The following is a 25,666-nucleotide window of genomic DNA, read 5'->3' on the forward strand; positions in this document are numbered from 1 at the left end:
CCAAAAAGGAGTAGTAGTCAGTCAAGGCAGTTCGCAGTCGGTGGAGTTGGGAAAAGAAGTAGTAGTAGTAGTCAGTCAAGTGCAGTTCGGAGTCAGTGGAGTTGGGAAGAGCCAGTCAGGAGAGGAGTCGGAGAAGGCGGTTGGACGGAGCTGTGGAGAGTTGGAGAGGTGGCGGCGGCGAAGGCGGTCGAGGGGGTGCTCGTGTCAGAGTCGGGGAGCTGTGGAGGGGAGAGGCCGGCAACGCGACCGAGGTCGTGGTGGAGACGCTCGTCGTGGGACCCGAGACAGGGAGATATCCTCCTTCCCCCGAGCATCAACAACCCCCTCCTGTTTCCCCCCCCCCCACGCTGAGATAGTGCGAGAAGGGGGCCCCGTTCCCACCCCATACCAGGCAGTCCCAGCGAGGCCCGCGGAGTCGGGGCGCCACCGCCATTTTGCGGCTCATCATCAGACGGGTAGGCCCGACGCGGTCTCGGCCCCAGGCCGTCTGCCCCCTCATAGTGGAGGGCGGTCCCTTTTTTTTCTTTTGCTTTGAGTATATGTGTTGTCGGCGCTGTCTGTGAAGTAAAACTGTATAAGTGTTGCCGTGTGCTCGGTAGTCGGTTAGCTCTGCATTGTCTTTTGCTTTTACATTTGCTTTTTGTGCATTATTGTGTGTTTCTTCTTCTTCTTTTACATTTGCTTTTGGTGTAATTGTATATGTGTGCTTTCTGTTCATCGCGAAATAAATGTGCTTTATGTTGAACTGTTTTCCCGTTTCGCTTCGTCTTTTCCTTTATTGAATCCCCATCTTACTTCACGTAAAGGGTTGGTCGTGGGCTAAAACGCCCGATAATTAATCGAACCGTCGAGGCCGACGATAACACCGCTCGGTTATCCCGATAGTACGGAACGGGTCGCTTAAAGTGGCCCGTGTCCGAAGTCGACCTGCGGCGAGGTGCGATCGCCCGGTCTACCCTCCGTGTGGGTACTTAGGTAGGTCGAATTTGGCGAGCAACCCTATCCCACGCGGGGGGCCGATTGGCACGATCGTGGTGAGGCCGAAAGGTCCACCCGTGACTAGTTCCCGGCGTTAGTCTGAGAGGGTCACGACGGGATTGTCAGTCCGGTGGGCGACGTGCCGCGATTCGAGTTACGTGGCCGCTCGCACGCCGGCGGGTGCGAATCCGCAACACTGGTGTCAGGTCGTGCGATAACTCATCGCCCTCCTCGCGGCACTGGTATCGGAGAACGGGAAAACGGGCTCTCCTGTCTCCAGCTAAATTCACGGGAATCGGTCCAGGGGTGAGAGGAGCGACCCCCGATTCCCTCCAAATTACGAGCGAGCTAAAGTAACCCTTTACGAGAAATAAGATGGCGTCTCAAGGCGAGCGGGAGCCGGGGGTATTAGAAATGGATGTAGAATGTGTAGAATCCATGGTCCAGAATGAAAACCCCGAGCAGGAAATGTTGGTTGTGCAGGAACACGAACTCGTCCAACTGAACCCAGAGCCCGAAATAGGTGCGGCGGCGGCCGCGGTGTATGACAAAACCGCCAAAACACCCCGATCCTTGCCGAATCGGCTCACCCAAGCGCACCCGACATGGCCCAGCTATGCGCCATGCTGGCGGAAATGACAGCGAAGATGAATGCAAACATGAACAAGCAAATGAACGAAGTGAAAACGATGATGGATGCGAATACACAAAAAATGGATGCGGATACACAACAAATGATCGAAAAGATGGATACAAACGCAAATGAAATTATAAACAAAATAAAAGGCATGAACGAAAAGATGGATGCGAATACACAGCAAATGAAGGAAGAAACGAAAAAGCTGCGGGGTGAGACGCAGAACATGGGCCGAAGCCTGCAGGCGGGCATGAAGGCCGTGAGCAGGGAACTTAAAATGGCGACTCCACGTGTGGGAGCGAACGAGCTGGAAGGGAGTGCAACGGCTGTCGGGCCCGCGGTGGAGGCGGGTAAGAAAAAAATAATTCGGGGGGCGTGTTGGGCGAGGGTCGTGACGGAAAAAGTGACGGTAACCGAGAGGGACAAACTAATTGGGGTGACGGAGACGTGCACGAGGGAGATAAGGGAAGAGGCGGAAATAATAGTTGAGACAAGGGAGGTAAAGGGTGAAGAGGTGACTGAGTTGGCAGAGACAAGGGAGATGGGAACGATAGAGGGAAGACTACACGATGAAGACGGGGTAAGTGACGCACACACACACACACGGAGGTAGTGGAGGATAATGGGGGTGAACTCGCGGACTGGGTAGAGACCTGATGCGAGCAGTTGGATGGCCTCCTCCAGGAACGAGGGGAGGGAGTATGCCCCCTTGAGGCGAGTCACGACCAGGTGAGTTCGGTCGTGCTTTGCGAGGTCGAGGGGAGGAGTGCTGTGGACAGGTGCACGGAGAGCTTGGGGGGTATAGAGGCCCCGGAGACCCTTGTGGGGACACGAATCCCCAGTGTAGTTGTCCCTGTGTGTGTGGTGCAAGGTCTGAGTGCGTCCCCGTGTGTGGAAGCGACCCCGTGTGTGAATGGTGTGGTGGCGATTGTGCCGGAGTACGTGCTTCCCAGCACGCCGTGTGTAAAAGGGGCACCGCAAGTGGAAGAGGCCGTGTGTGTGAGTGAAACGGCCAGTATGAGTGAGGCACCGCGGGTGAGTGCCCCCGCGTGTGTGAGTGGTGTGGTTTGTGTGAGGGAAATGGCACGAGTGAGTGAAAGGCCGCGAGTGAGTGCAGCCACGTGTGCAAGGGAAATGGCATGCGTGAGTGAGCGGCCGAGTGTGAGAGAGACAGCGTGTGCAAGGTCGCTGTGTGTAAGGGAGATGTCGGTGGGCATGTGTGAACATGCAGCCGCGTCTCCCGGTGTGAGTTTAATGGTGAGGTGTGTGAGCGTCGTGACACGCAGGTGTGCGTGGGTCGAATGGCGGCGACGGCGACATAAGAGGAAAGAAAGCCGAGTAGCGGCTGCAGTTGTTTCGGGGACCGTGCCGGGTTCACCCAGCAGTGAGCACGAGGTCCGTGCTGTGCAACGCACGAGGCCCCCACGTGCTCGCTTGCGAGAGTGAAGTCCCGGTCCGGAAACGCACGCGGTGGATTTGCCGATCCCGCGGACGGACAAAGTTTAGGCAGGATTACGGATTTGGACCGGACGGGTTCTCCACGCGATCGTGTGTGTTAAGCTCCAACGGGCAACGCACATGTGTTCGCGTGGGGAACCCCTCGAGACGTGGGGCTTGTGTTTTTTTTTATGCGCACGGTGACGTCATGGCTGCACGTGGGGTTGGAATCCGGCAGGAGGGGTATCCCTGCCGGATGGGACCGTCCAAGGAGGGACGAGGTACACGTGCAGCTGCATGACGTCACGGGCAGGTGCAAAGTGCGCGAGCTCTGAGTTGCCGCGCTGGTGCTGCGCATGTAAAGAAAAAAAAAAAAAAAAAGCAAGCCTCACTTTCGGGTGCACAGGATTCCTGGGCAAGGGGTGGAAGACCCCCTTGACCTGGGCACAGGATGGAAACTAGTTAGGGGGAAGGGTTAGCTTAGTTAGACCGACTTCATGGGGCAGGGGTAAGTCCTCATGGAGTCCGTGGAATGGATTAGTTAGAGGGATTGTAGCGAGATTTAGGTTGGGTAAATAATTTTTGGGACATTTGAGAACAGTGACAGACAGTGAATGTGTAGAGGGGACGTAGTTTAGCTACGTAGCGTTAAATGGAACGTGCTGTAGTTTAAGGGACGACGTGGGAGCACGAGTTAGTTAGGGGAGGTAGTTAGAAGGATGGCAGAGTTCAGTGGTGTGTGTGTTGAAGAGTTGGTGAGTGAAGTGGAAGCATGTGCTTGGTGAGTGAGTGAGGCCAGCGGGTCTGTGTGAATGGAGCGAATGGGGAATGCATGGTGCGATGAGTGATTGGGGGGAGGAGTGACTCCCGCCCAAGGGACCCCGGGGTCAGTGTAGAGTGAGTTAGGGGGTTAGTTAAATTTAAAAATGGAGGTCGTTTTGTTGTTGGTGTGAATGTAGGCTCGAAACCCATTTGGAGGGGTGCAGGAGCCCTGTTGACGGGCTGGGAGCGTGGCTGCGAAAAGTGAGTATCGCTGAGTGGGTACCCCGGGCACCAGGCTAGTCGGCCGTGGTAGGCCAAGGGCCCATGGGGGGGCCGAGATAGTGTGGGCACGGGTGCGCCTGCTTGGTGCGGGGGCCCGGGGCGCCATTAGCCGTGTGGGCAGTGTTGTGGGCACGGGTGACCCTCGGAAAGGGGCCTGGGAAGCCAGCCTGCCACGTGTGCGTTTCAGGGGAGGTGCCATAGGGGGCACTCCCCGGTGTTTAGGGAGCTGGTAGGCTCGGAGGCAGTGTAGTGCCCGGGGGTGCCATAGCGGGAGAATCGGCAGAGGGTCGTGCCTGCCAAAGGGAGCCACGTGTCCCAGCCATGAGACTGTGTGAGGGCACGGAGAGAAAATTGGGGGGCGAGGCCCAAAATTGTGAGGACACCAACACAGGCGACGGGAATCTGGGTTGTTAGAACCAATAGTTTAAGCGAGAGGTGCTTGTTGAAAGCCCCGGGGTAGTTTAACAGTTAAATGGTTAGGGTAGATAGGAAGTGTACCCCTCCGCACCATCCATCCACTCGCTCTCGTTGTGGGCCGCTGGACCCACTTTGTGTTATAGATCGCTGAACTCTGGGGAGGCCATCCTGAGGCTTCGTTGGGCCTCGACACAGGACGTTAGCTCTCCCTTATTCCCCTCCGGGAAGGGAACGTAGGGGTTGGGAGTAGGCTAGGTGACAGGATGGGTTAGTCGAACAAGGACAGTACAGGGGGTTAGGGGACGATTTATAGTGGGGAAGTAAAAATATAAGTTGGGGCTAAATTGGGGTTTGACAAATTAAGGGAGTGGGTATAGACAGTGACAGGCAAAGGCGATAGGTTGGGAGGGAGACCGTAGGGTAGGTCCGAGCCCGCCTTCCGAGTGGCCAGCACCACCGCACTCCCTCCACCAACCTCCACTGAACGGCAAAGGCTGGCCAGCTTCATCTGCTGGCTGCGTTGCTGCAAGGCAAAGGCCGGCCCACTTCATCGGCAGCTGTTGTTTTGCTGCAAGGCCTGTGCCGGTCGGATTGTCTGCAGCTGCTGTGCTTCAAGGCCTGTGCCGGCCAGATCATCTGCCGGCTGTGTTTGCCTGCAGTGGCCTTATTCTGCAGGCTGTGTTGCCTGCTCGCCTTTGCCATGCCATGCCCACTGCCCCTGTTCACCAGCCCCGTTCAATTTTTGCTTTGCCCCCCCTGTTCATTGCCATGTGCGCCAGGATCAGAAAGCAACAGTTTGCAAGCTGCGAGAACTGCCCTGTTGGCAGCTACAACACGGGCCTGCAGTGGCGGCCCGTGCACCGTGTTTGCGTCCATCCATTCATCCATCCATCCGTTGTGTTCATTGCGTGTGCCACTTGAGCTGGCACGGAGACTACGTTTGTGCAGCCCATGCACCGTTGTGGTTCACTGCGTTCAGTTCAAAAGGGAAGGCCTTGGACTGCGAATGAGCAGCCGGCCACGTTCCCTGTCACCTGCATTGTTTGAGTCAGAGACTGCATGCGAGCAGCCTGGCTCCCTGCTAACTGCTTTCTTTTTGCAGAGTTCATTGATCCTGGGCCATGGTTTAGTGTAAAATTTGTAAGTTAAGGTAAGATGAACTGTAAATATGAGTGCGCCCCCGGCATGTTTGTCTTAGCGCCGGCAATTTTATTTAAGTCGTCCGTGTGAGTGAGTTTGTTTAGGTAGTTACTCAGCCCTCAGGTTATTTATTTTGGGGACACGAATACCATGAATGTCGCACTCAGGGATCCGTAGGTAAAATGTACTAGGGGAAAACTACACATGATGGCACATGAAAATTTGACGACTCGGGACGAGTCTGTAAAAAGGGGAGGGGGTCGTGTTGTGGTTGACGAAATTCGCAAACCACCATTCAGGTCCCTTAGGTGAGATATCTCTGTAAGTATATGTGTAGTTAGGCCCAAACCCGTTGTTTAGAAGGAATAAATGTCATTCATTCGGGCTGCGACCCTTCTAGATAGCCGTTTTTCTTTTACTATCTTTATTTTAGACCAGCCACCATTACTACCACCACCAACCACGTCTCAACAGCCATCACACAACAACCACCAACCGCAACGCCGCTTCACAACAACAGCCACGACCCTTGCCGTCACATCTCGCTCTCGCAACCATCGCATCACCGCCATTTCCGCGCCGCTTGTGGGCGCCGATCCTGGACTCGTGCAGGGCGCGCACCGAGCAGCGGGTGCAGAGGCACAGCCTTTCCGAAGAAAACGGATCAAAAACGACTCACGCCCACTTCTGTTCCGTCCTATCGGCGAGCGTGGGGCGATTTGGCCCCGCCTCCAGGTGCGTTGGAGTAATATCGCTATATGCAAATTCATGGATCAAAAAGCATTCACGCCCACTTTTCCTCGGTCCAATGGGGAGCCAACCAGAGGTGAAGGGTCGAAGGTAAAGGGTCGAAGGCAAAGGAGCTAGGCCCCGGGGGCTATAAAGGGCTGCGTTCTCTCGCCAAAAAGGAGTAGTAGTCAGTCAAGGCAGTTCGCAGTCGGTGGAGTTGGGAAAAGAAGTAGTAGTAGTCAGTCAAGTTCAGTTCGGAGTCGGTGGAGTTGGGAAGAGCCAGTCAGGAGAGGAGTCGGAGAAGGCGGTTGGACGGAGCTGTGGAGAGTTGGAGAGGTGGCGGCGGCGAAGGCGGTCGAGGGGGTGCTCGTGTCAGAGTCGGGGAGCTGCGGAGGGGAGAGGCCGGCAACGCGACCGAGGTCGTGGTGGAGACGCTCGTCGCGGGACCCGAGACAGGGAGATATCCTCCTTCCCCCGAGCATCAACAACCCCCTCCTGTTTCCCCCCCGCGCTGAGATAGTGTGAGAAGGGGGCCCCGTTCCCACCCCATACCAGGCAGTCCCAGCGAGGCCCGCGGAGTCGGGGCGCCACCGCCATTTTGCGGCTCATCAGACGGGTAGGCCCGACGCGGTCTCGGCCCCAGGCCGTCTGCCCCCTCATAGTGGAAGGTGGTCCCTTTTTTTTCTTTTGCTTTGAGTATATGTGTTGTCGGCGCCGTCTGTGAAGTAAAACTGTATAAGTGTTGCCGTGTGCTCGGTAGTCGGTTAGCTCTGCATTGTCTTTTGCTTTTACATTTGCTTTTTGTGCATTAATGTGTGTTTCTTCTTCTTCTTTTACATTTGCTTTTGGTGTAATTGTATATGTGTGCTTTCCGTTCATCGCGAAATAAATGTGCTTTATGTTGAACTGTTTTCCCGTTTCGCTTCGTCTTTTCCTTTATTGAATCCCCATCTTACTTCACGTAAAGGGTTGGTCGTGGGCTAAAACGCCCGATAATTAATCGAACCGTCGAGGCCGACAATAACACCGCTCGGTTATCCCGATAGTACGGAACGGGTCGCTTAAAGTGGCCCGTGTCCGAAGTCGACCTGCGGCGAGGTGCGATCGCCCGGTCTACCCTCCGTGTGGGTACTTAGGTAGGTCGAATTTGGCGAGCAACCCTATCCCATGCGGGGGGCCGATTGGCACGATCGTGGTGAGGCCGAAAGGTCCACCCGTGACTAGTTCCCGGCGTTAGTCCGAGAGGGTCACGACGGGATTGTCCGTCCGGTGGGCGACGTGCCGCGATTCGAGTTACGTGGCCGTTCGCACGCCGGCGGGCGCGAATCCGCAACACTATTAACCTGAAATACTATCATGAACCATCTGACTTCTAAAAAATAAAATAAAAACATCAGAAAACTCTCACACAGAACTCATTACTAAGAATTATGCTGAAACGATATACAATGGACAATAATACAAACGTTGTGGAATATAAAAAAGCACCAAGTGGTGCGTAAATCCCTTCATCACGTGGGGGATGTACGCACGGGGATGCATGTAGCGCACACATACCGTACAAAGCACAACTTGAAATGTATTTTTTTTTTCTTACAAGCTTTCAATGATGCAAAGTCAGATATCATTTCGTTCATTGGCAGTGCGTCGAGCATTCCGTGTTCATTGCTGAGAAGTAAGAGGCTCGACATTCGTTGCTGCGCCATGGTTAAACGCATAGTTTTGGAGACGCTTGACGCTGAATGACTGTTCTCCGTTAGTTTGTCATCAGCGAAAAGGAGATGGCCAGCATGTCCTCATTGAGACATTGAAAGGTCTGTTGAGATGTTGGCAACTTAAGGAACCCTGAGCAATCCAGAAACACTGTGATTCGTCCTTGATGTCTTCGTGGACCCACTTTCCAAGATCGTCTCCTGGCACGCCCATAAGTACGGGCATGGATGGCTCTGGGTCTGCTACCTCCATCTCGTTAGCATCAGCATCAGCAGGTTCAGTTTCCTGGAGGTCAGATTCCATTTTCGCATGTTTATCTTTTTCAGCAGTCACAGTGACAGTAACAGGAGGAGGAGGCTGGACATCAGTCTCATCTCCTTCCACATTGGTGTGTGAAGCACCTTTTTGTGATAGAGAGAAAACTGTCTATCTTCGATGTGTTGGTGGGTTCAGCTTCCACTCGATTCTGATGTTCTCGCTTTTATCTTGCTTTCTGTGCACCTCCTTTGGACCATTTTATCATTTTCTCAGTTTGTTGTTTTTTGTGAAAGTAAAAGTAATGATTATAGTTATTTTATGACACCAAGTTCGTACCATATCCAGACAGCCATTTTTGTTTGTAAAAAGAGAAACATAAAAACATTTTATTAACTCAATTTCTTGGGGCCAGGAGAAAATGCCCCATTTGCCCCCAATATAATCCCCCCCCCCCCAAGAGTACACTACCGGTCAAAAATTTTAGAACACGCCCATTTTTCCAGTTTTTACTGAAATTTAAGCAGTTTAATGTTTCAATGTACTCTGACATTAAAGCATAGAACAAATAAACAATTGCAGACAAAAAATAATTAATGGAGTTGTTTTGTTGAACAAAATTTGATCTAAATTTTTGACTCATCAAAGTAGCTACCTTTTGCAGACATATCGGCCGAATATACTCGTAACATTCTTTCTACAAATATTGCTCGGAAAGTTCCTCCTAACACTGTGACAGAGGTTCCCACAAATGTGTTGCACTTGTAGGTTGCTTTGCTTTCATCCTCTTTCCAGTTCATCCCAAACCAACTCGATGGGGTTTAAGTCTGGAGACTGTGCTGGCCATTCCATGATTTGAAGCCTACCGTCTTGTTCTTTTCTTCTGACATAGCCTGGAGGTATGTTTTGGGTCGTTATCTTGCTGTAGGATGAACCCCTGACCAACTAGACGTAGACCAGAGGGTATTACATGGCACTGCAAAATGCTGTGGTAGCCCTTTTGGTTCAGGGTGCCAGTCACTCTGTGCAAGTCGCCGACTCTGGATCCAGCAAAAGATCCCCAGATCATCACGCTTCCTCCTCCATGCTTGACAGTTGGTATTACGCACTGAGGAACCATCCTTTCGCCTACTCGACGGTGTACAAAAACCCTGAGTGATGAACCGAATATTTCAAATTTTGATTAATCGGTCCATAAGACCTTCTTCCAGCTTTCAGTAGTCCACTGGCGGTGCTTCATGGCTCAGGCAAGCCAAGACCTTCTTCCAGCTTTCAGTAGTCCACTGGGGGTGCTTCATGGCTCAGGCAAGCCAAGACCTTCTTCCAGCTTTCAGTAGTCCACTGGCGGTGCTTCATGGCCCAGGCAAGCCTCTTTTTCTTATTTTGCCGTCTCAGCAATGACTTTCTTCCTGCCACTCGACCTGTCAAACCTGTAGCTCGAAGTCTTCTCTTCACAGTTGAAACTGAGAGTTCCTTACTTCGACCAGTGTTAAGCTGTGCCTGAAGCTGCTGTCCTGTGAGCCGCCTATCACCAAGCTGTTGACTCTCAAACTTGTCTTCTGATTGTGTTGTGGCTTTGGGTCTGCCAGACCTCTTCCTGTCAGAGTTTCCTCCAGTTTCCAAGTGTCTTTTGATGGTGTAGGAAACTGTACTCACTGACACCTTGGCCTCTTTGCAATTTCTCTCAAGGAAAGACCTCCACTTTTAAGGGTTATAATGGTCTGTCTGTCTTCCTTTGTTAATTGTCTTTTTCTCACCATTTTGATAGTAATATACTACTTCCTGCAGTGCAATATTGTCCAAATAATGCTTCAGAGGGTGAAGCAACACAATCTGTTCCAACACTGCTTTTATACAGAGGGTTTGTAATTAATCAACAAAAGTTGGGACACCTGGAGGAATTTTTTGCATCAACTTTCAAGGCTTAATTTACTCCCATTGCTGTAGAACAGCTGCAGTTGCTAACCCATTACTTGTTCCCTGCAAAGGGCCTTATTTAACAACTCTGAAATTTACATTATTTTTTAGTTTTTGGTAACCTAAACTTTTTTTTTAACCTCTGGCAGTTTACCGCTTAGCTTTGTACCATTTCAGGTTATTCACTGGACTTGAACTGTTTAAATTTCAGTAAAAACTGGAAAAATGGGGGTGCTCTAAAACTTTTGACCGGCAGTGTATATCCAAAGTTGAGCAACCTGGACAGAATCAAAACTGATGGGTAAGAGATTTAAAAAAATCTTGTGGAAAGGGGGGATCCATAGCTGGACTGTGGTAAGTGTAGTGTGGTCCATGGGTTTCACGTAGCTTAGATTGCCATGTAACAGGGATCTGTCTGAATAAGATGTTTGTTGCACATGATGCTGAGGCAGCGTATGTAATATATAGACATGGTATACATTAATTATGTATGTGTAAATACCTCTGTCGGCTGGGCTCGGTCAGGACTTCCTATAGCAGAGGCACACGTATTATGTGTGCAGCGAGGCCGATCACAATCTCTCTGGCTGTTGTGTGCCAGCCATGGCAGTGCAGGTGCTCTGAAGCCAGAAATGGCACTGTACATTTTGTTTTTCGGTCATCCCTACATCGCAGTAGAGATGACCTAATAATAACAGTCTCGAAGTCTGTCCGTCTGTCCGTCCACAATCAAACCGAGTGGAGGCAAATAACCAATAGTGGAATGGATAGAGGTCGATGAGACATGCACAACGATACAACTTTCAAGGTCGTCCAAGGTCGAGGTCAACGTCACGAGGCTGTCAAAGTTTCGAAAATCGTCGATTTCAAATCGTATCTCCTCCCTCATTTATCAAGAGAGATCAAATGTTATGAGTGATTAAGATACTATGGACTATTATCTAGAACAACACGAGCCATTTTTTTTGAAATTTGCTCTCGTTCTGATTTTATAGTTTTTATCCGCCTCGTGGTGCGCCGGAGACTTCAACACTGTCTCCCGCGCTGACTTTAACTTCAAATTCAATTATGTTTCCACCTTTCGCACTGCATAAGGTTGATCGGCACTGAAATAAAGCGAATTCGACCTGAAATTCACCTTTAATTAGGAAAATGCATCGAATAGGTTGGGTGGGTGGGGGTGCCGAGATGCCACGGATTCTGGCAGGCACGGGATGAAGCCTATAATTGTCTCTTCGAGGGAATGCTTACTGTTGGGGTCTGGGAGATTAATGTTTACATTTTTGAGGGTTTTAGAACACACTTTCCAGGTCTCTGTAAAAATTCCGGTGCAAAAGAGACGTTTTATGATTGTATAAAAAAATATTTTGTCTGCCGCGTCACGGCTCGTCACGTGACACCACGCGCGAGAACAGACGTGTCGTTGAGTCACGTAAAGGTTTTGCGTGTGCGTGCTGACTTCATCGTGCTCCTCTACTCTGTGGCTGGGATACGACTTGATCGACACTGAAATAAAGCGAATTCGACCTGAAATTCACCTTTCAATTATAGATGCCCCTAATTTGATTTTGCCTCTGTCGACCTCTGGCAGAGATGACCGGCACTCCCGCTCGGGAGTATTTTTTATATTGGGGCCAGCCCCATGAGCAGCACCCTGGAGGGGGACTTTGCTCAAGAGGAAGAGGATAACTCACACCAGAAGTGAACTTCAAGGCTCTTGTGGAAGGAGGTCGAGCAAGTGGTCCACATCGGACCTTTTGAGGCAATTTGTGAGGCATAATTGCAGTTCGCTCTGTAGAAGTTTTGGGATAGACCGAAGCTGGCATCACCCTGCCTTTGGAGGGAAGAAGAAAAACCTCAGACAGGAGAGCCCCACATGCACGGAGTGCAAAGAAGTGCTTTGAGGAGGAAGAAGTTTCGACCAGGAGGCCTCGTTGAGAAAACAACAAAGAAGACAACGTGGCCTGGTTGAAGGTCTACTCATTGCTGGCCCTACTTGTGGCTGTTTTACTGCAACTTTGAACACCATCGTCACTGGCTCTCGTCTCGCTCCTGGTTTCTTAAAGCGGACTGTATCGAGTCCTGTGTCCACCCTGTGCATCATAGACAAAGGGAAGTCCCGCTTGCATTATTGTCTTGTATGAGTGTGATCTGTGGTGCCCAGTATGTTGTTTTGCATTTTATTTCTCCTTGCATTCAGGTTTGCATATCCCTATTCTCTTGGTGTCTTTTGACTCGTTTGGTTTATTCTGTTTATTATAGCTATTAAGTACCTTCTTCCTTCTTCCCTGTACTTTGCTTTTCAAATAAATCCTTCAAAAGGTAAGAAAACGTGTTTCAGCCATCTGCTTTCTGTGTGTTTGCCGCCAATTTTGGCTCAGTTGGAGGTCTTGGGGAACGGTAAAGTAAAAGAGAGCAATTGTTGAACGCAGTGCCACAAAATACCTTTTGGACCATCAATTTGGGTCGAAAGGTCCCAGTGCTGAGAAATCCTGTGTTAACGGGTACTCAGACACGATAGTATAAATGGTCTCCTTCCACGATGTGGTGATAAACTTTCTGTCCGACCTCCTCTTTTACTCATCTGCCCCTCTTGGATCCTCTCAATTTTCTTGTCAAAGACTATTCGTGGAAATTGTGAAAGAATACCAAGACTGTACAATGAATATTTGCAGGGATTGCATTGGTTTAGCATATCCACAACAACTGATATTGATTCCACCTTGGAATATTTTCAGAAAAGCCTTTCTCTCTTTCTCTCCATCTCTGCAGCTTACTTCGTCAATATGGAATGCTAACCTCACTGATGGCAACTTTGTTCTCCATAAGTCTTAAAAAGAGGCAAGCCAAAAAACGTCTTGTTAATCTCGAGCATGAACTTTGATTCAAAAAAAGTTACCTCCTCCTGACTGTCTCCTTCCTCAAATTTCTCCTGGCTTCTTATCAAGTCCATCTCTGGTATAATTGTCTCCCCCCTCCATCACCTCATACACATCAGAATCTGCTCAAGATGAGGCAGAATTCATTTAAGTCTCGTACATCCATCCTGTCCTGTGTGCACCTTGCCACCTCGTACCTGCTGCCCAGTTGAGATTTAACACCAAATAATGGAGAGAGCTATGTCCAGCCTCTACTCCACATTGGTGACCGGACCCCATGTTCTCGAATCTTGCTCTGTTGCGACTGCTTCTCCTTTGTCTGCTCTTTTCAGCTTGCCTTTCTCCTTTGGCCACTTCCTCTCTCTGGAAGCCCACTCGCGTCTCCCATTCAAAAGAAGGGTTCCAAAACTGATCCGCACCAATGGACAGTATAGTTAGGGATTTTTAGCAAATTGTATTGACCATCTGTGAAAAAATTGCTTACCAAAAAATTTCTTCACTAACGTATTCATCTCGGTGTCCACTAACACCTATCAATTAGTGCAAACCCAAATCCTTGTGGAAAATTCTGGGGAGCCAATCAAAGTTCGGGTGCTTAGAGGGCCTAAGCGAAAAAAAAATCGGAAAATTAACTTTTGCCAATATTGACTTGTGGAATGTCAAACTCGGGGTTTTTTGGGGTGATGAATTGATTTCAACCATTATTTTTGAGAAAAAGAAAACACTCCTTGATCATATAAAATGTATTTTATTGACATTTTTAACAGAACTGTGCTCATTGGAAATGTTGCTTCGTCAGCTTTTACAACCTTATTCATCAAACTCCCCAGTATCTTCCTCACTCCTCTTGTCATCCAGCAAGTTTATCCAGGCAGCACCACAGCAGAACACATCCTCTCAGGCGGGGCTTATGCCAAGGCCATTCGGTTTCACCTTCTTGCATCTGCAGGAATTGCCAAGTTCGTGCTGAGAGGTGTCTTCAGTGAGCAGGAGTACGAAGACATGGAGGACTTCATCAGGACTGCAAAAGATGAGACAACAGGTCATCAAAATTTCTCTAATCTAACATATGCACCAAGGATAGTCACTGTCTTCGAGGAGAGGATGGCAGAGAGATTGAAGATCTTAGCTGAAGGAGGAAGGACACCAGCACTCTGGGTCTGGTACTATGGCAGAATCGACCTCATCAAGGTATTCATCAGGAGTGAGCGTGTCCCAGACCACACAGGTCATCTCAGCTGCATCATTGGAATGCTCAATACCTTCGCAGCAGCGGGCCACCATCAGTACGCAAAGGGAGCAAGGCTGTATGTACAGCTGATGCATCAGCGACAGGAGAGTCCCATGTTCCAGGAAACTCTATCCAAGTTCACTTTGTACGGCAACAATGTAGTCAGGTTCTCAGACCATGGACCGATATCACGATAGAAACCACACTCATGCGTGAGGCAAAATCCTCCGGTGGTCTAAACAGAGGCCGCTTTTGGAATGAGTCTTCTCATAAGTCTTGGGTTCAGACTCTGAACCACTTCTCGTTCATTCACCAAGAGCTAGAAAGAAGCATGGTCAAATGTGGGGTACCTGTCCACACCAACGTTAAAAGAGCCCAAATGAAGAGAGATAACGATGCTGTCAACACTATAGTTGGGTGGTTGGAGGAAGTCAACCCTTTCGATGCCACACCGGACAAGAAGACTGGTGTCCTTCTCAACTGGGTTCAGCAGCACTCCCAAAGACCAAGTCAACGTGATCAAGCAGAAGAAGTTGGCAGAGCCATTAAGGCCAAGATGGATGGGAAAACTGTTGTGGATGCAATGGTAACCAAACACAAGGTCAAATCACTTGCAAGCCTCAGATCTGGACCCAAAGTCAATGGCGAGAAGCTGGTCATTGACTCACTGAAGCTATTCAACTGCCTCATTGTCATCAGTGAGCGTGAAGTCAAGACCAAAGAAGCTCTGCGCTTTGAGTTGACGCCAAAACCGATGTCTCTGTTTGACAAAAAACAAAAGTTGCGAAAGCCAGACAAGGCTGCCCCAGCAAGGGCCCTGAAGGCATGTGTGCACCTGTCGAGCAACCCCCCTGCACAAGCCTTGTGGTTGATGGTGGGTGGCTCCTGCACAATGTCAAGTGGGAGGCTAACCTTACTTGGAAGGATGTTGCCGAGAGCTACCTCCGGTTTGTGAAGTCCATGGGGAGCCATCGCCTCCGGATAACGGTGGTCTTTGATGGATATGGCAGCTCCACCAAGGACCATGACCACTTGAGACGAACAAAGAATGCATGCTGTGACATTCAGATTCGTCTGGATCTCAAAATCATCATTGCAAGAGAAAAGTTCCTTGATAACAAGAACAACAAAGCCCAGCTCGTTCTGCTCCTTGCTGAGACATTTAGTAGGAATGGAATCAGTGTACAGCAATGCTCCAATGATGCCGACACCTCCATCATCCACGCAGCTCTTGATAAGGCAAGTGAGTCCCCTGTCGAGGTGAGGGCTGAGGACACAGACATCCTGGTTATGCTGATTCATCATGTTGCAGACCATCCGATCTTCCTCACGACAGCCAAAGAAACATCTTACGATGTCGGATAGATCCGGGAGGCCCTCCCAGAGATATACCGGAGGTATCTCATCTTCTTGCACAGCTTCTCTGGCTATGATACAGTGTCTGCAATTTTTGGGTTTAGCAAACAAACTTTGCTCAGCAAGCTCTGCAAGACTGATGAAGCAGAGAGGGCAATGGACGTGTTTATGGACATCCGAGCTGAGAAAGGTGATATCATTAAAGCAGGCTGTGATCTTTTCATGCTCATGTTCCATGGGAAATCCTCCAAAGACTTGGAAGACTTGAGATTCGACATCTTCAGCAAGCGAGCTGCTACTGGGAGCATAAAACCTGAGAAACTCCCCCCGACAACAGGAGCTGCAGCACAGCACTCTCTCCAAGCTTACCTCCAGACTAGAGACTAGCTGATGCTGCAAAGTCCATCGTTGAATGCCCGGGGCTATGGATGGCAACTCACTGAGCAAGGATATGCCCCAGTCCCTTCTGCAGACCCCATTGCACCAGACTACCTCCTGACGTTTGCCAGCTGCAACTGTGCGGGGGACTGCAGCTCACTCAGGTGCTGCTGTAAAAAGCAAGGAGTCAAGTGTATTTCTGCTTGCGGCATCTGTCATGGTAACTCTTGCCTGAACATAAACCAGCTGGATGACAAGAGGAGTGAGGAAGATACTGGGGAGTTTGATGAATAAGGTTGTAAAAGCTGACGAAGCAACATTTCCATTGAGCACAGTTCTGTTAAAAATGTCAATAAAATACATTTTATATGATCAAGGATTCATTTCCCTCAAATCTCATGGTTGGAATCAATTCAGCACCCCAAAAAACCCCTAGTTAGACATCCCACAAGTCAATATTGGCAAAAGTTAATTTTCCGATTTTTTTTCGCGCAGGCCCTCTGAGCACCCGAACTTTGATTGGCTCCCCAGAATTTTCCACAAGGATTTGGGTTTGCACGAATTGATAGGTGTTAGTCGACACCGAGATGAATACGTTAGTGAAGAAATTTTTTGGTAAGCAATTTTTTCACAGATGGTCAATACAATTTGCTAAAATTCCCTAACTAGTAAGCTGACTTCCAATTCCAAGCAAAGTTACGTAATCCATCGTTGGCATATTTTCCTCTTTTCAAGTCGCCTGATCTCTGATCATAAGTTTAGACGAGACTCTGGGCATGCTGCTGCTTCTCTCGGCAACGGTCCAAGACGTATCTTGGGTACTTGACACAGTATGACATCTTGCTCTGCTTTCCAGATTTACTGCCTTTAGTGTACAAGACTGCCTTCATACCTAGTTTTCTGACTTCCTTTACTCACAGTCAATTTTCTTGCTATCAATGAAACACTCAACCTGCCTTCCAGTGGAGCATGGATGACCCCAACTCAGTGCCCTTGGCCTAGCCTTGTTCCTCATCGACAAACTACATCTCGGATGCTCCAGCAAACCCTCATTTCATTTCTTTTGATTTCTTTGCAGATGAACCCACATTGTCTTAAAGTACACCATCCCACAAACCAGCAGGCAGGCAGTAGCTGCATGATTAGGAAATATTAGATGCAGCAGGCAGGCCCCCCTCCCACCCCCAAACCCTTATGCTGATTTGGAAATATTAGATGCTGTTTTGACAAATGGAACATGTCTTTTGATGCTGTAAAAACTGTCTTGATCTCTTGCTCCAGAAGGAGAGTCAAACAGATTAACCTCTCAGCCATTGCAGATTTCCCTGATCAGCCACTGCAGAAGGGAGGTTCAGTATCTTGAACTATTGGGTCTCACCATTAGCCATGAGCTTTCATGTGCTGCTCAAAGCAAAGCCAGCTGCTTCCTGAATATCCTCAGAGTTCTAATTGATTCCTTGAAATCAGAATTACTCACATCCTGTCTGTGCCTGTTTGTGGTGAGGATGTTGAGGTCGTGGAGAGATTCACTTACGTTGGCAGTGATATTCATGTCTCTGCTGGCTGTGAGTCAGAGGTCAATAGATGTCTGGGTCGGGCCTGGGGAGTCATGGATTCACTGGATAATGGGGTGTGCCGCTGCCGGTACGTGTGCGGGAGGACGAAAGTCCAAGTTTTTAGGTCCTTGGTGCTTCCAGTCTTGCTCTATGGATGCGAGACTTGGACTCTGACCAAGGATCTGAGATGGAGACTTAATTCCTTTGGTATCAGGTCTCTTTGGAGAATCGTTGGCTATTGCTGGTCGGACTTTGTGTCCAACGAGCGGTTGCTGAGAGAGACTCAAATGAGATTTGTTACCTGCCTCCTCCGTGAGCGTCAGCTACAGCTGTATGGACGTGGCTCGTTTTCCTGACGCTGATCCTGCTCACCAGATTCTCTCACTGAGGGAGTCTCGTGAGTGGAGGAGGTCAATGGGCCGACCACGTGCCTTGTGGTTGCAGCAGGTTGATCAGCATCTCAAGGAGATGGGGATGGGCCAGGCATCTGCCTGGGGGGTGGCCAGACGGAGGCCCCTGGAGTACCGGCGGAAAGTGGACGCAATGATGCGCTGCTCTGGCGCATGCTCCCATACCTCACCTGACCTTCAAAGCCTGTGTTCATATCTCAATGGTGTACTTCTCTCCCTGATGGACAGCCCCCCCTCCCACCCCCAAACCCAACATCGTGTCTCACTCGTGGATATTGTGGAATTTTAAAGCTTAAATTGAATTGGTATCTCATGATCAAGCCAAAACAATACATTTTGCTCTCGCATTGTAGACAGGTTGGTTGTCTCTCTCTCTCTCTCTCTCTCTCTCTCTCTCTCTCTCTCTCGCCCTCTCGCCCTCTCGCCCTCTCGCCCTCTCGCCCTCTCGCCCTCTCGCCCTCTCGCCCTCTCGCCCTCTCGCCCTCTCGCCCTCTCGCCCTCTCGCCCTCTCGCCCTCTCGCCCTCTCGCCCTCTCGCCCTCTCGCCCTCTCGCCCTCTCGCCCTCTCGCCCTCTCGCCCTCTCGCCCTCTCGCCCTCTCGCCCTCTCGCCCTCTCGCCCTCTCGCCCTCTCGCCCTCGCCCTCTCGCCCTCGCCCTCGCCCTCTCGCCCTCGCCCTCTCGCCCTCTCTCTCGCCCTCGCCCTCGCCCTCGCCCTCGCCCTCGCCCTCGCCCTCTCTCTCGCCCTCGCCCTCGCCCTCGCCCTCGCCCTCGCCCTCGCCCTCGCCCTCTCCCTCGCCCTCGCCCTCTCTCTCGCCCTCGCCCTCGCCCTCGCCCTCGCCCTCTCTCTCGCCCTCGCCCTCTCTCTCGCCCTCTTTCTCTTTCGGCTGTTGGTGAGTCGAGTGGAGTGTCATGGCGGCTGTGTGGTCTTGGTGAGCTGTGATCTGCCCTGTTTTTTCGCCTTCCTATCCCCTTTCGCATCGTTTTTCACCTCCCTTCCTTTGTTTCCTTCGACACATCGTTATTTGTGCTCCCACCCTCCCCTCTTCCCTCCCCTCTTCCCTCCCCTCTTCCCTCCCCTCTTCCCTCCCCTCTTCCCTCCCCTCTTCCCTCCCCTCTTCCCTCCCCTCTTCCCTCCCCTCTTCCCTCCCCTCTTCCCTCCCCTCTTTCCTCCCCTCTTTCCCCCCCTCTTCGTTAGACCTCGCGCTCCGGCCTTCCCTCGCGCCGTCGTCACCCCACCCCACCCATCTGTCCTTGTTATTTCACGGTTTGCCCTTCGGTTCATCTCTTCCCCTTCCCTCCCCATCCCCCTGTTTTCTCCTCACATACCTTTTCCCCGAGATAGAGAGAGAAAGAGCCCACAGCTTCTTGTGGATAGCTTTCAGTTGGCGGCCTATCCTGGGCCTTCAACTGATCGTTTTTGCCTCACTGTAGCTGTGTTTATTTCCTTTGGAAACCTGTCTCGGCTTGTATTTAATTACTGCACGAGAGCAATCGCCCCTCCTCCCCTTTCTAAACATGACTTCGTATTCCCGTTATTCGGCATTTGAAGCATTAACAAGAAAACATGGCGTCGTCTGTGTCGCACCCGACGACGTCAGCGTCGAGGATCTCGTTATCGCTCCGGGAAACGTAGTCGGTACTGACAAAGTTCGTGCAGCCTCACGAATGAACAAACGTGTGGTAATCTTCGTGTCTGAGACAGAACTGGTTCATGAAATCGTATCGACCAGACTATCAACAGACGACGGACATTTCGTGCTCGTCTCCCCTCTCGACACTCCGGCCGTGAAGGTCATTATCTCGAACTCTCCTCCTTTCCTGAAAAATCAGACACTGATCTCCGAACTATCTCGTCATGGTTCTGTGGTTTCTCAGATCACGATGTTACCTTTACGTAGCCAGGACAATCGGACGAAGCATGTGATGTCTTTTCGGAGACAAGCTTATGTGGTGCTTCCTCCCTCTAACGCTGAAAGAACCTTGAACATCGTTTTAAAACTCAAAATTGATAATCATGATTACCAAGTCTACGTAACCACTGACACCCTGAAATGTTTCGAATGTGGTAATTTCGGACACTTGAAACGATCTTTCCCAAAGTCAACCTCGTCGAACGATGAAACAAACCTCGTCAACAAGAATACGTCTTCTTTTTCTACCTCGACTGTGAAGGAAGCAAATCCCATGTCCGGTAATAAGGCCCAGTCCTCTCAGCCCGATAGTCTAAACAGCAAAACGAATGTTTGTGATGGTTTCACCATCGTTTCATCAAGGAAGAGAAAGACTTTACCTGATGGTCGTTTAACCCAGAAGAAAGGAGCATTTACAAACGAGGAACCTGTCGGTAATGTTCCCGCAGTTGTGACTGATGTCACTCTACAAGGCCTACCCGGAATAGACCCGGAATGGAACCGGAATGGAACCGGACCCGGTACCTACGACCAACAAGTTCAGCCTACTTGCCGGTGAGGACATCGACGTCTCCCTTACAGAGACCACTTTACCTGTTATTGCAGTGAAAAAAACTGTTTCACTCGTTAAAAACTCTCCTATTGGAAAGTCCATGGATGGTGATACACAGACCACTAGTGATGATCCTGCTGTCACTTTGGTAAATGTTAATCCTGAATCCTTGTCAGCAGGAAATAGTGAAACAAATGTTAACCCTAAATCCTTGTCATCGGGAAATAGTGAAACAAATGTTAACCCTGTTACTGCTCCCAGTCCATCACGTGGTGAAGCTGAAAACGCAGGAAATGTTAAAATGGATGTTTTACGAGAGACCCCCAAAGTACTGTATACCTCCACGCCGTTGGAGGTCGATAACACCGTTACGGTCGAGGGATGCGATATCGCTACATCCACTGATGGTGTTTCTGTTTCATCAACTCCCCCGATTATTTCCATTACTTCACCAGGAGATGTTCCCACAATGGAAGAGCACATAGACATGGTAACCAGTACAGATCCGTGTATCAATACTGACGACAGTATCGATATGCAGGACGGTACAAGCTTGTGTGACTCGGAAACTAAAACTGACTCTGACGAATCTGACCTGGAGGAAGCAAACAGGAACAGTCAGGTGGAAACGGTGGAGAAGCTCACCAGTCAAAGACCTACCCCCCCCCCCCTTGAACAAATAAGACTCTTCTTACAAAATACATACAGGAAACGCAATATAAACCTGACGGAATACTTTCCAGATCTACCGTCCTTCCTTGAGTGTGCTTAGGCTATCGTACGTAAGCCTGACTTATTCGGTATCCACCAGACACACTGTCACCGCTTAAAAAAACTGATTGCCAAGGGGAAAAGGGATCCAAATCAATTATCCCACTTCTGATCTTATTCTTAGAAACTATTATTTTCCTCATGGCCAGTTTCAAGATTGGAACAATAAATGTTAATGGTGGTGAGAGTCCGCTCCGCAAGATCCAAATTAAACAGCTGGTAGAGGTCAATGGTCTTGACATAGCTTTGTTACAAGAGACCCATGCTGTCCGATCTGTTCAGGCTCAGTGGCAACTATCTATGGGCAAGGAATGTTTCTTGAGTAACAACTCCACGTCGAAGGCAGGCATCATGTTTGTCTTGGGGAAACATTTCCATCCGTCCTGCCTTAAATGTATGAGTATTATTGATGGACACCTTGCCTCCGTGACCTTCTCTCTCAATCAGGTCAAGTTCACAATCCTCAATGTGTATGCTCCAAGCAAAAATGACGAGTGGATCTCCTTTTTGCCGAACTGAGAAAATTCCTGCAAACACTGGATTTGCAGACTTGTCTAATTATTGGTGGCGATTTTAACTGTACTGTTAATGCTTCATTTGACCGGAACGGGCGGGAACCCCAACCATGTACCGCAAAACTTTTTGCAAACATCAATGCGAAATATAATCTTCATATTTGGCGCGTGCAGCACCCTTCTGATCAGTCTTACACATGGTGTCGTTTAAACAACCACATCTCACTTGCGAGGCTTGATCGCATCTATGTAAATTCTCATTTATTCCATGGAGTTTAAAAATCCGATATCGTGCCTTCTGGTTTCTCTGACCATTCCCGAGCTCGAGTCTTTATTCAACTCTCTAAACCATGTCCAGGGAGCTCTCACTGGAAATTCAATAACAGTTTACTAGAAAACCTCAACTTCATTCAGGCCTTTGAATCCTTCTGGACGGCTTTCCGAGAACAGAAGCTAAGCTGTTCCGTTAACCCGTTGATATGGTGGGATTTAGTAAAAACCCAAATTAAAGGGTTCTGTCAAGAGTATCGTTTTTTCTCAACAAGGGCTGACCGTGAAGTTAAGAAAATATTACAGTTAGAGATTTTACAACTCCAATGAGTCATTGGACAAAATAATAGTAACATACAAAAAACCTTAACTGAGAAACAGTCCTTATTAAAGGAAATCACTGAGAGGAATACATGTGGTGCCTTATTTTGGATGAGGGTGCGACACCTGAATGAGGAAAACGTACCAACCAAGTACTTCTTTTCCTGAGAGAAATGTCTTCCCAGTAAACAGCTTTCTCAGCTGCGATTAGCAGATTCAGCCATTACCTTTACACAATCAGAAATCAAACTTTTCGTGAATGAATACTTTTCGAAAATATATTCAATGGAACAAATAAATCCTGTCAGTGTCTCTTCAATCTCCGTAGGCCTGCGGGTGTTGTGTGAAGATGGGCGTTCCCAACTGGAAAGACCCATCACCTTGGATGAACTTGGCACTGCCCTGCACGGCCTTGCCATTGGGAAAGCACCTGGATTGGATGGACTTACAACCGAATTTTACAAGAAGTTTTGGCACTTATTGGGTCCAGAACTCATTAACACCTTGAACACAAGCTGCCAGCTTGGAGAGCTACCTCGGAGTTGCCGACGAGCTCTCTTACCCTCATCCCAAAAAAGGGAGACATGCTGAGTATTGAAAATTGGCATCCTATCTCACTGTTATGTACGGACTATAAGATATTTTCAAAAGCCCCGGCATCGCGACTTACTCCTTATTTATCCTCGTTGTTGAAAGAAGACCAATGTTACTGTGTCCCAAAACGTTCCATCTATGACAACATCTCCCTTGTGAGAGACATCATTGAACTGTGCAAGGAAAACCCTAAAGATTTAGGACTTCTTCTCCTTGATCAGGAGAAAGCCTTTGACCGTGTGGACCATCTGTACCTTTTCGAAGTACTTGAGCGGTTTGGACTTGGTTCAACCTTCATCTCTTATATTAAAATACTATACAATAATATTTATAGTGTGCTTAAGATAAACAATGAACTTGTTGAACCTTTGTCTATTAACAAGGGAATTAGACAAGGTTGCCCTCTTTCCGGATTGCTTTATGCTCTCCATCGAACCCCTACTGGTTCTTTGCGCTGTCGACTAACAGGGGTTAGTTTGTCCCAGCTTGAACGGCCCATCAAGGTACTGGCATACGCCGATGACGTATGTGTATTCATACAAGATATCAATGACGTTAACATCGTTCGTTCGTTATTGTTTGTCCTTCTTTGAAAAGGCTTCTTCAGCCAAAGTAAATTGGAACAAAACGAGCGCCCTTTGGCTCGGTCCATTGTGCTACTTGGCGCCAAGACTTCCTGCTCCACTGTCATGGGCCAATGATCTTGTGAAATACCTTGGAGTGTTCTTAGGTAATAATACAACAGTAGCAAAAAATTGGGCTGGTCTGCTTGAGTTTGTTGAGGGTAAACTGCAAAAATAGAAAGGTCTGATCACACAACTGTCATATCGTGGAAGGTCTTGGTCATCAACACACTGGTGGCCTCTACCTTATGGCACAGGTTCTTTGTGCTGCATCCTCCAGCGGCGTTGCTTTAACAGCTCCAGAAGTGCTTCGTGTCCTTTTTCTGGGACAGAAAACACTGGCTGCGACCTGGGGTCCTCAGTTTACCACTGACCGATGGAGGACAAGGCCTGGTTGACATAAAAAGCCAGCTAATGGCCTTTCGACTCTTGGTTGCTTTTTGCATGCTATACACGCGACCCTCTCCACCATGGGTCAACTTTGCTCGTCACCTTTTGCAACAAGCTGGGAGGCTCGGCTATGACCACTCTCTTTTCCTGATGGACCTTTCCAAAATCGACACATCCCCCCTCTCTGGTTTCTATCAGAGCATACTAAATGCGTGGCAAGCTCTGACAAGAACAAGAGCTACACATTCTTACACAAAACAGATGTTTCTGGAAGAACCTTTGTTCTACAACTCCCTTTTCCATGATATGCCTGCTGATAGGTGTTTTATTCAATGCTTTACCGACAAGGACGTTAAATCTGTCGCAGATCTTCTCAGCCCAAATGGCAGCTGGATCGGAGCTGATGCATTGGCAAGCCTGGACAGTGTGCGATCCTCTCGAATCGTGGCATGCATATTAGGTAGTGTGCTTTGGACATGCACACAGCTCGCACCTGCTTGGGAGAAAGACCACCAAAGCAATGAACATAATGCACATCGAATACCTTCTCTCTCTACCTTTCCTGAACTCGTATGTGCCTTTTCTTTTGCCAGCTCTCTTCCTTGTGCCCCTTTTAACGTAGGCTTCAATGGCCTTCCCAAACAAAAATACCTTAATTTGGGTTGTGTAAAATTTCTTTCGCAACGGCAAATAACACAGCAGAAGGTTCGATGGAGAGACCTCTTACCTTGTTTTCCCCCTTATTTTCCTAATTGGAAAGGTTTTTATCACCCTCCTGTAATACCACGACATGGCGACCTCCAATGGAGACTAGTACACTGGATCCTTCCTTCTCATCACTTGTTACACTATTTTTCAAATCTGCTTGGAGATGAATGTCCTTTTTGTAAGAAATCCTAAAACCTTTTTCACATCTATGTTGAATGCCAACGGTTGGCACCTTTATTTATTTTACTTCGGGATTGTTTTGTGAGGTTTGGTTTGTTTTTTAACACTTGTGTGTTCATCTACGGATTGGATATCCCACACAAAAATTCCAATGCTGTGTTAGCCAATTTCCTGCTTGCTCAGGCAAAGATGGCGGTATATATCAGTCAAGGAAAAGAAAACTTGAGGGTGTTGGAGTAAATGATGAAGATGCTTTGTTTTTTGTTCCAAAACCTTGTAATAAGTCGTGTTAAATTGGATTTTGCTTTCTTTTCAGTAACTGGAAGATTACCACAGTTCGAATCAAAATGGTGAAAAAGGAAGTTATTTGCAAGGTCTGAGAGGAACGTTTATCCTTTTCTGAAATGTTTGCATATAATCCACCCGATTCATCCTTTCCTTTCTTCAGAAATTGTTTCTTGGTTTTCCTTCTTTCTCTGAAATGAAAATGTAACTCCCATTTGGGGGCTTTCTGTTCTATTTTTATGATAAAAAGATACAAAAGTCTCTCTCTTTCTCTCTCTCCTCTCTCCTCTCTCCTCTCTCCTCTCTCCTCTCTCCTCTCTCCTCTCTCTCTCTCTCTCTCTCTCTCTCTCTCTCTCTCTCTCTCTCTCTCTCTCTCTCTCTCTCTCTCTCTCTCTCTCTCTCTCTCTCTCTCTCTCTCTCTCCCCCTGCTGGTCGTGCGTGGGCGTGGCGTCATGGTGGCTCTGTGTGTG

This window comes from Eptatretus burgeri, chromosome 7 (assembly GCF_056783735.1).
Source record: "Eptatretus burgeri isolate ZD-2024b chromosome 7, Ebu_testis_v1, whole genome shotgun sequence".
Taxonomy (NCBI): domain Eukaryota; kingdom Metazoa; phylum Chordata; class Myxini; order Myxiniformes; family Myxinidae; genus Eptatretus; species Eptatretus burgeri.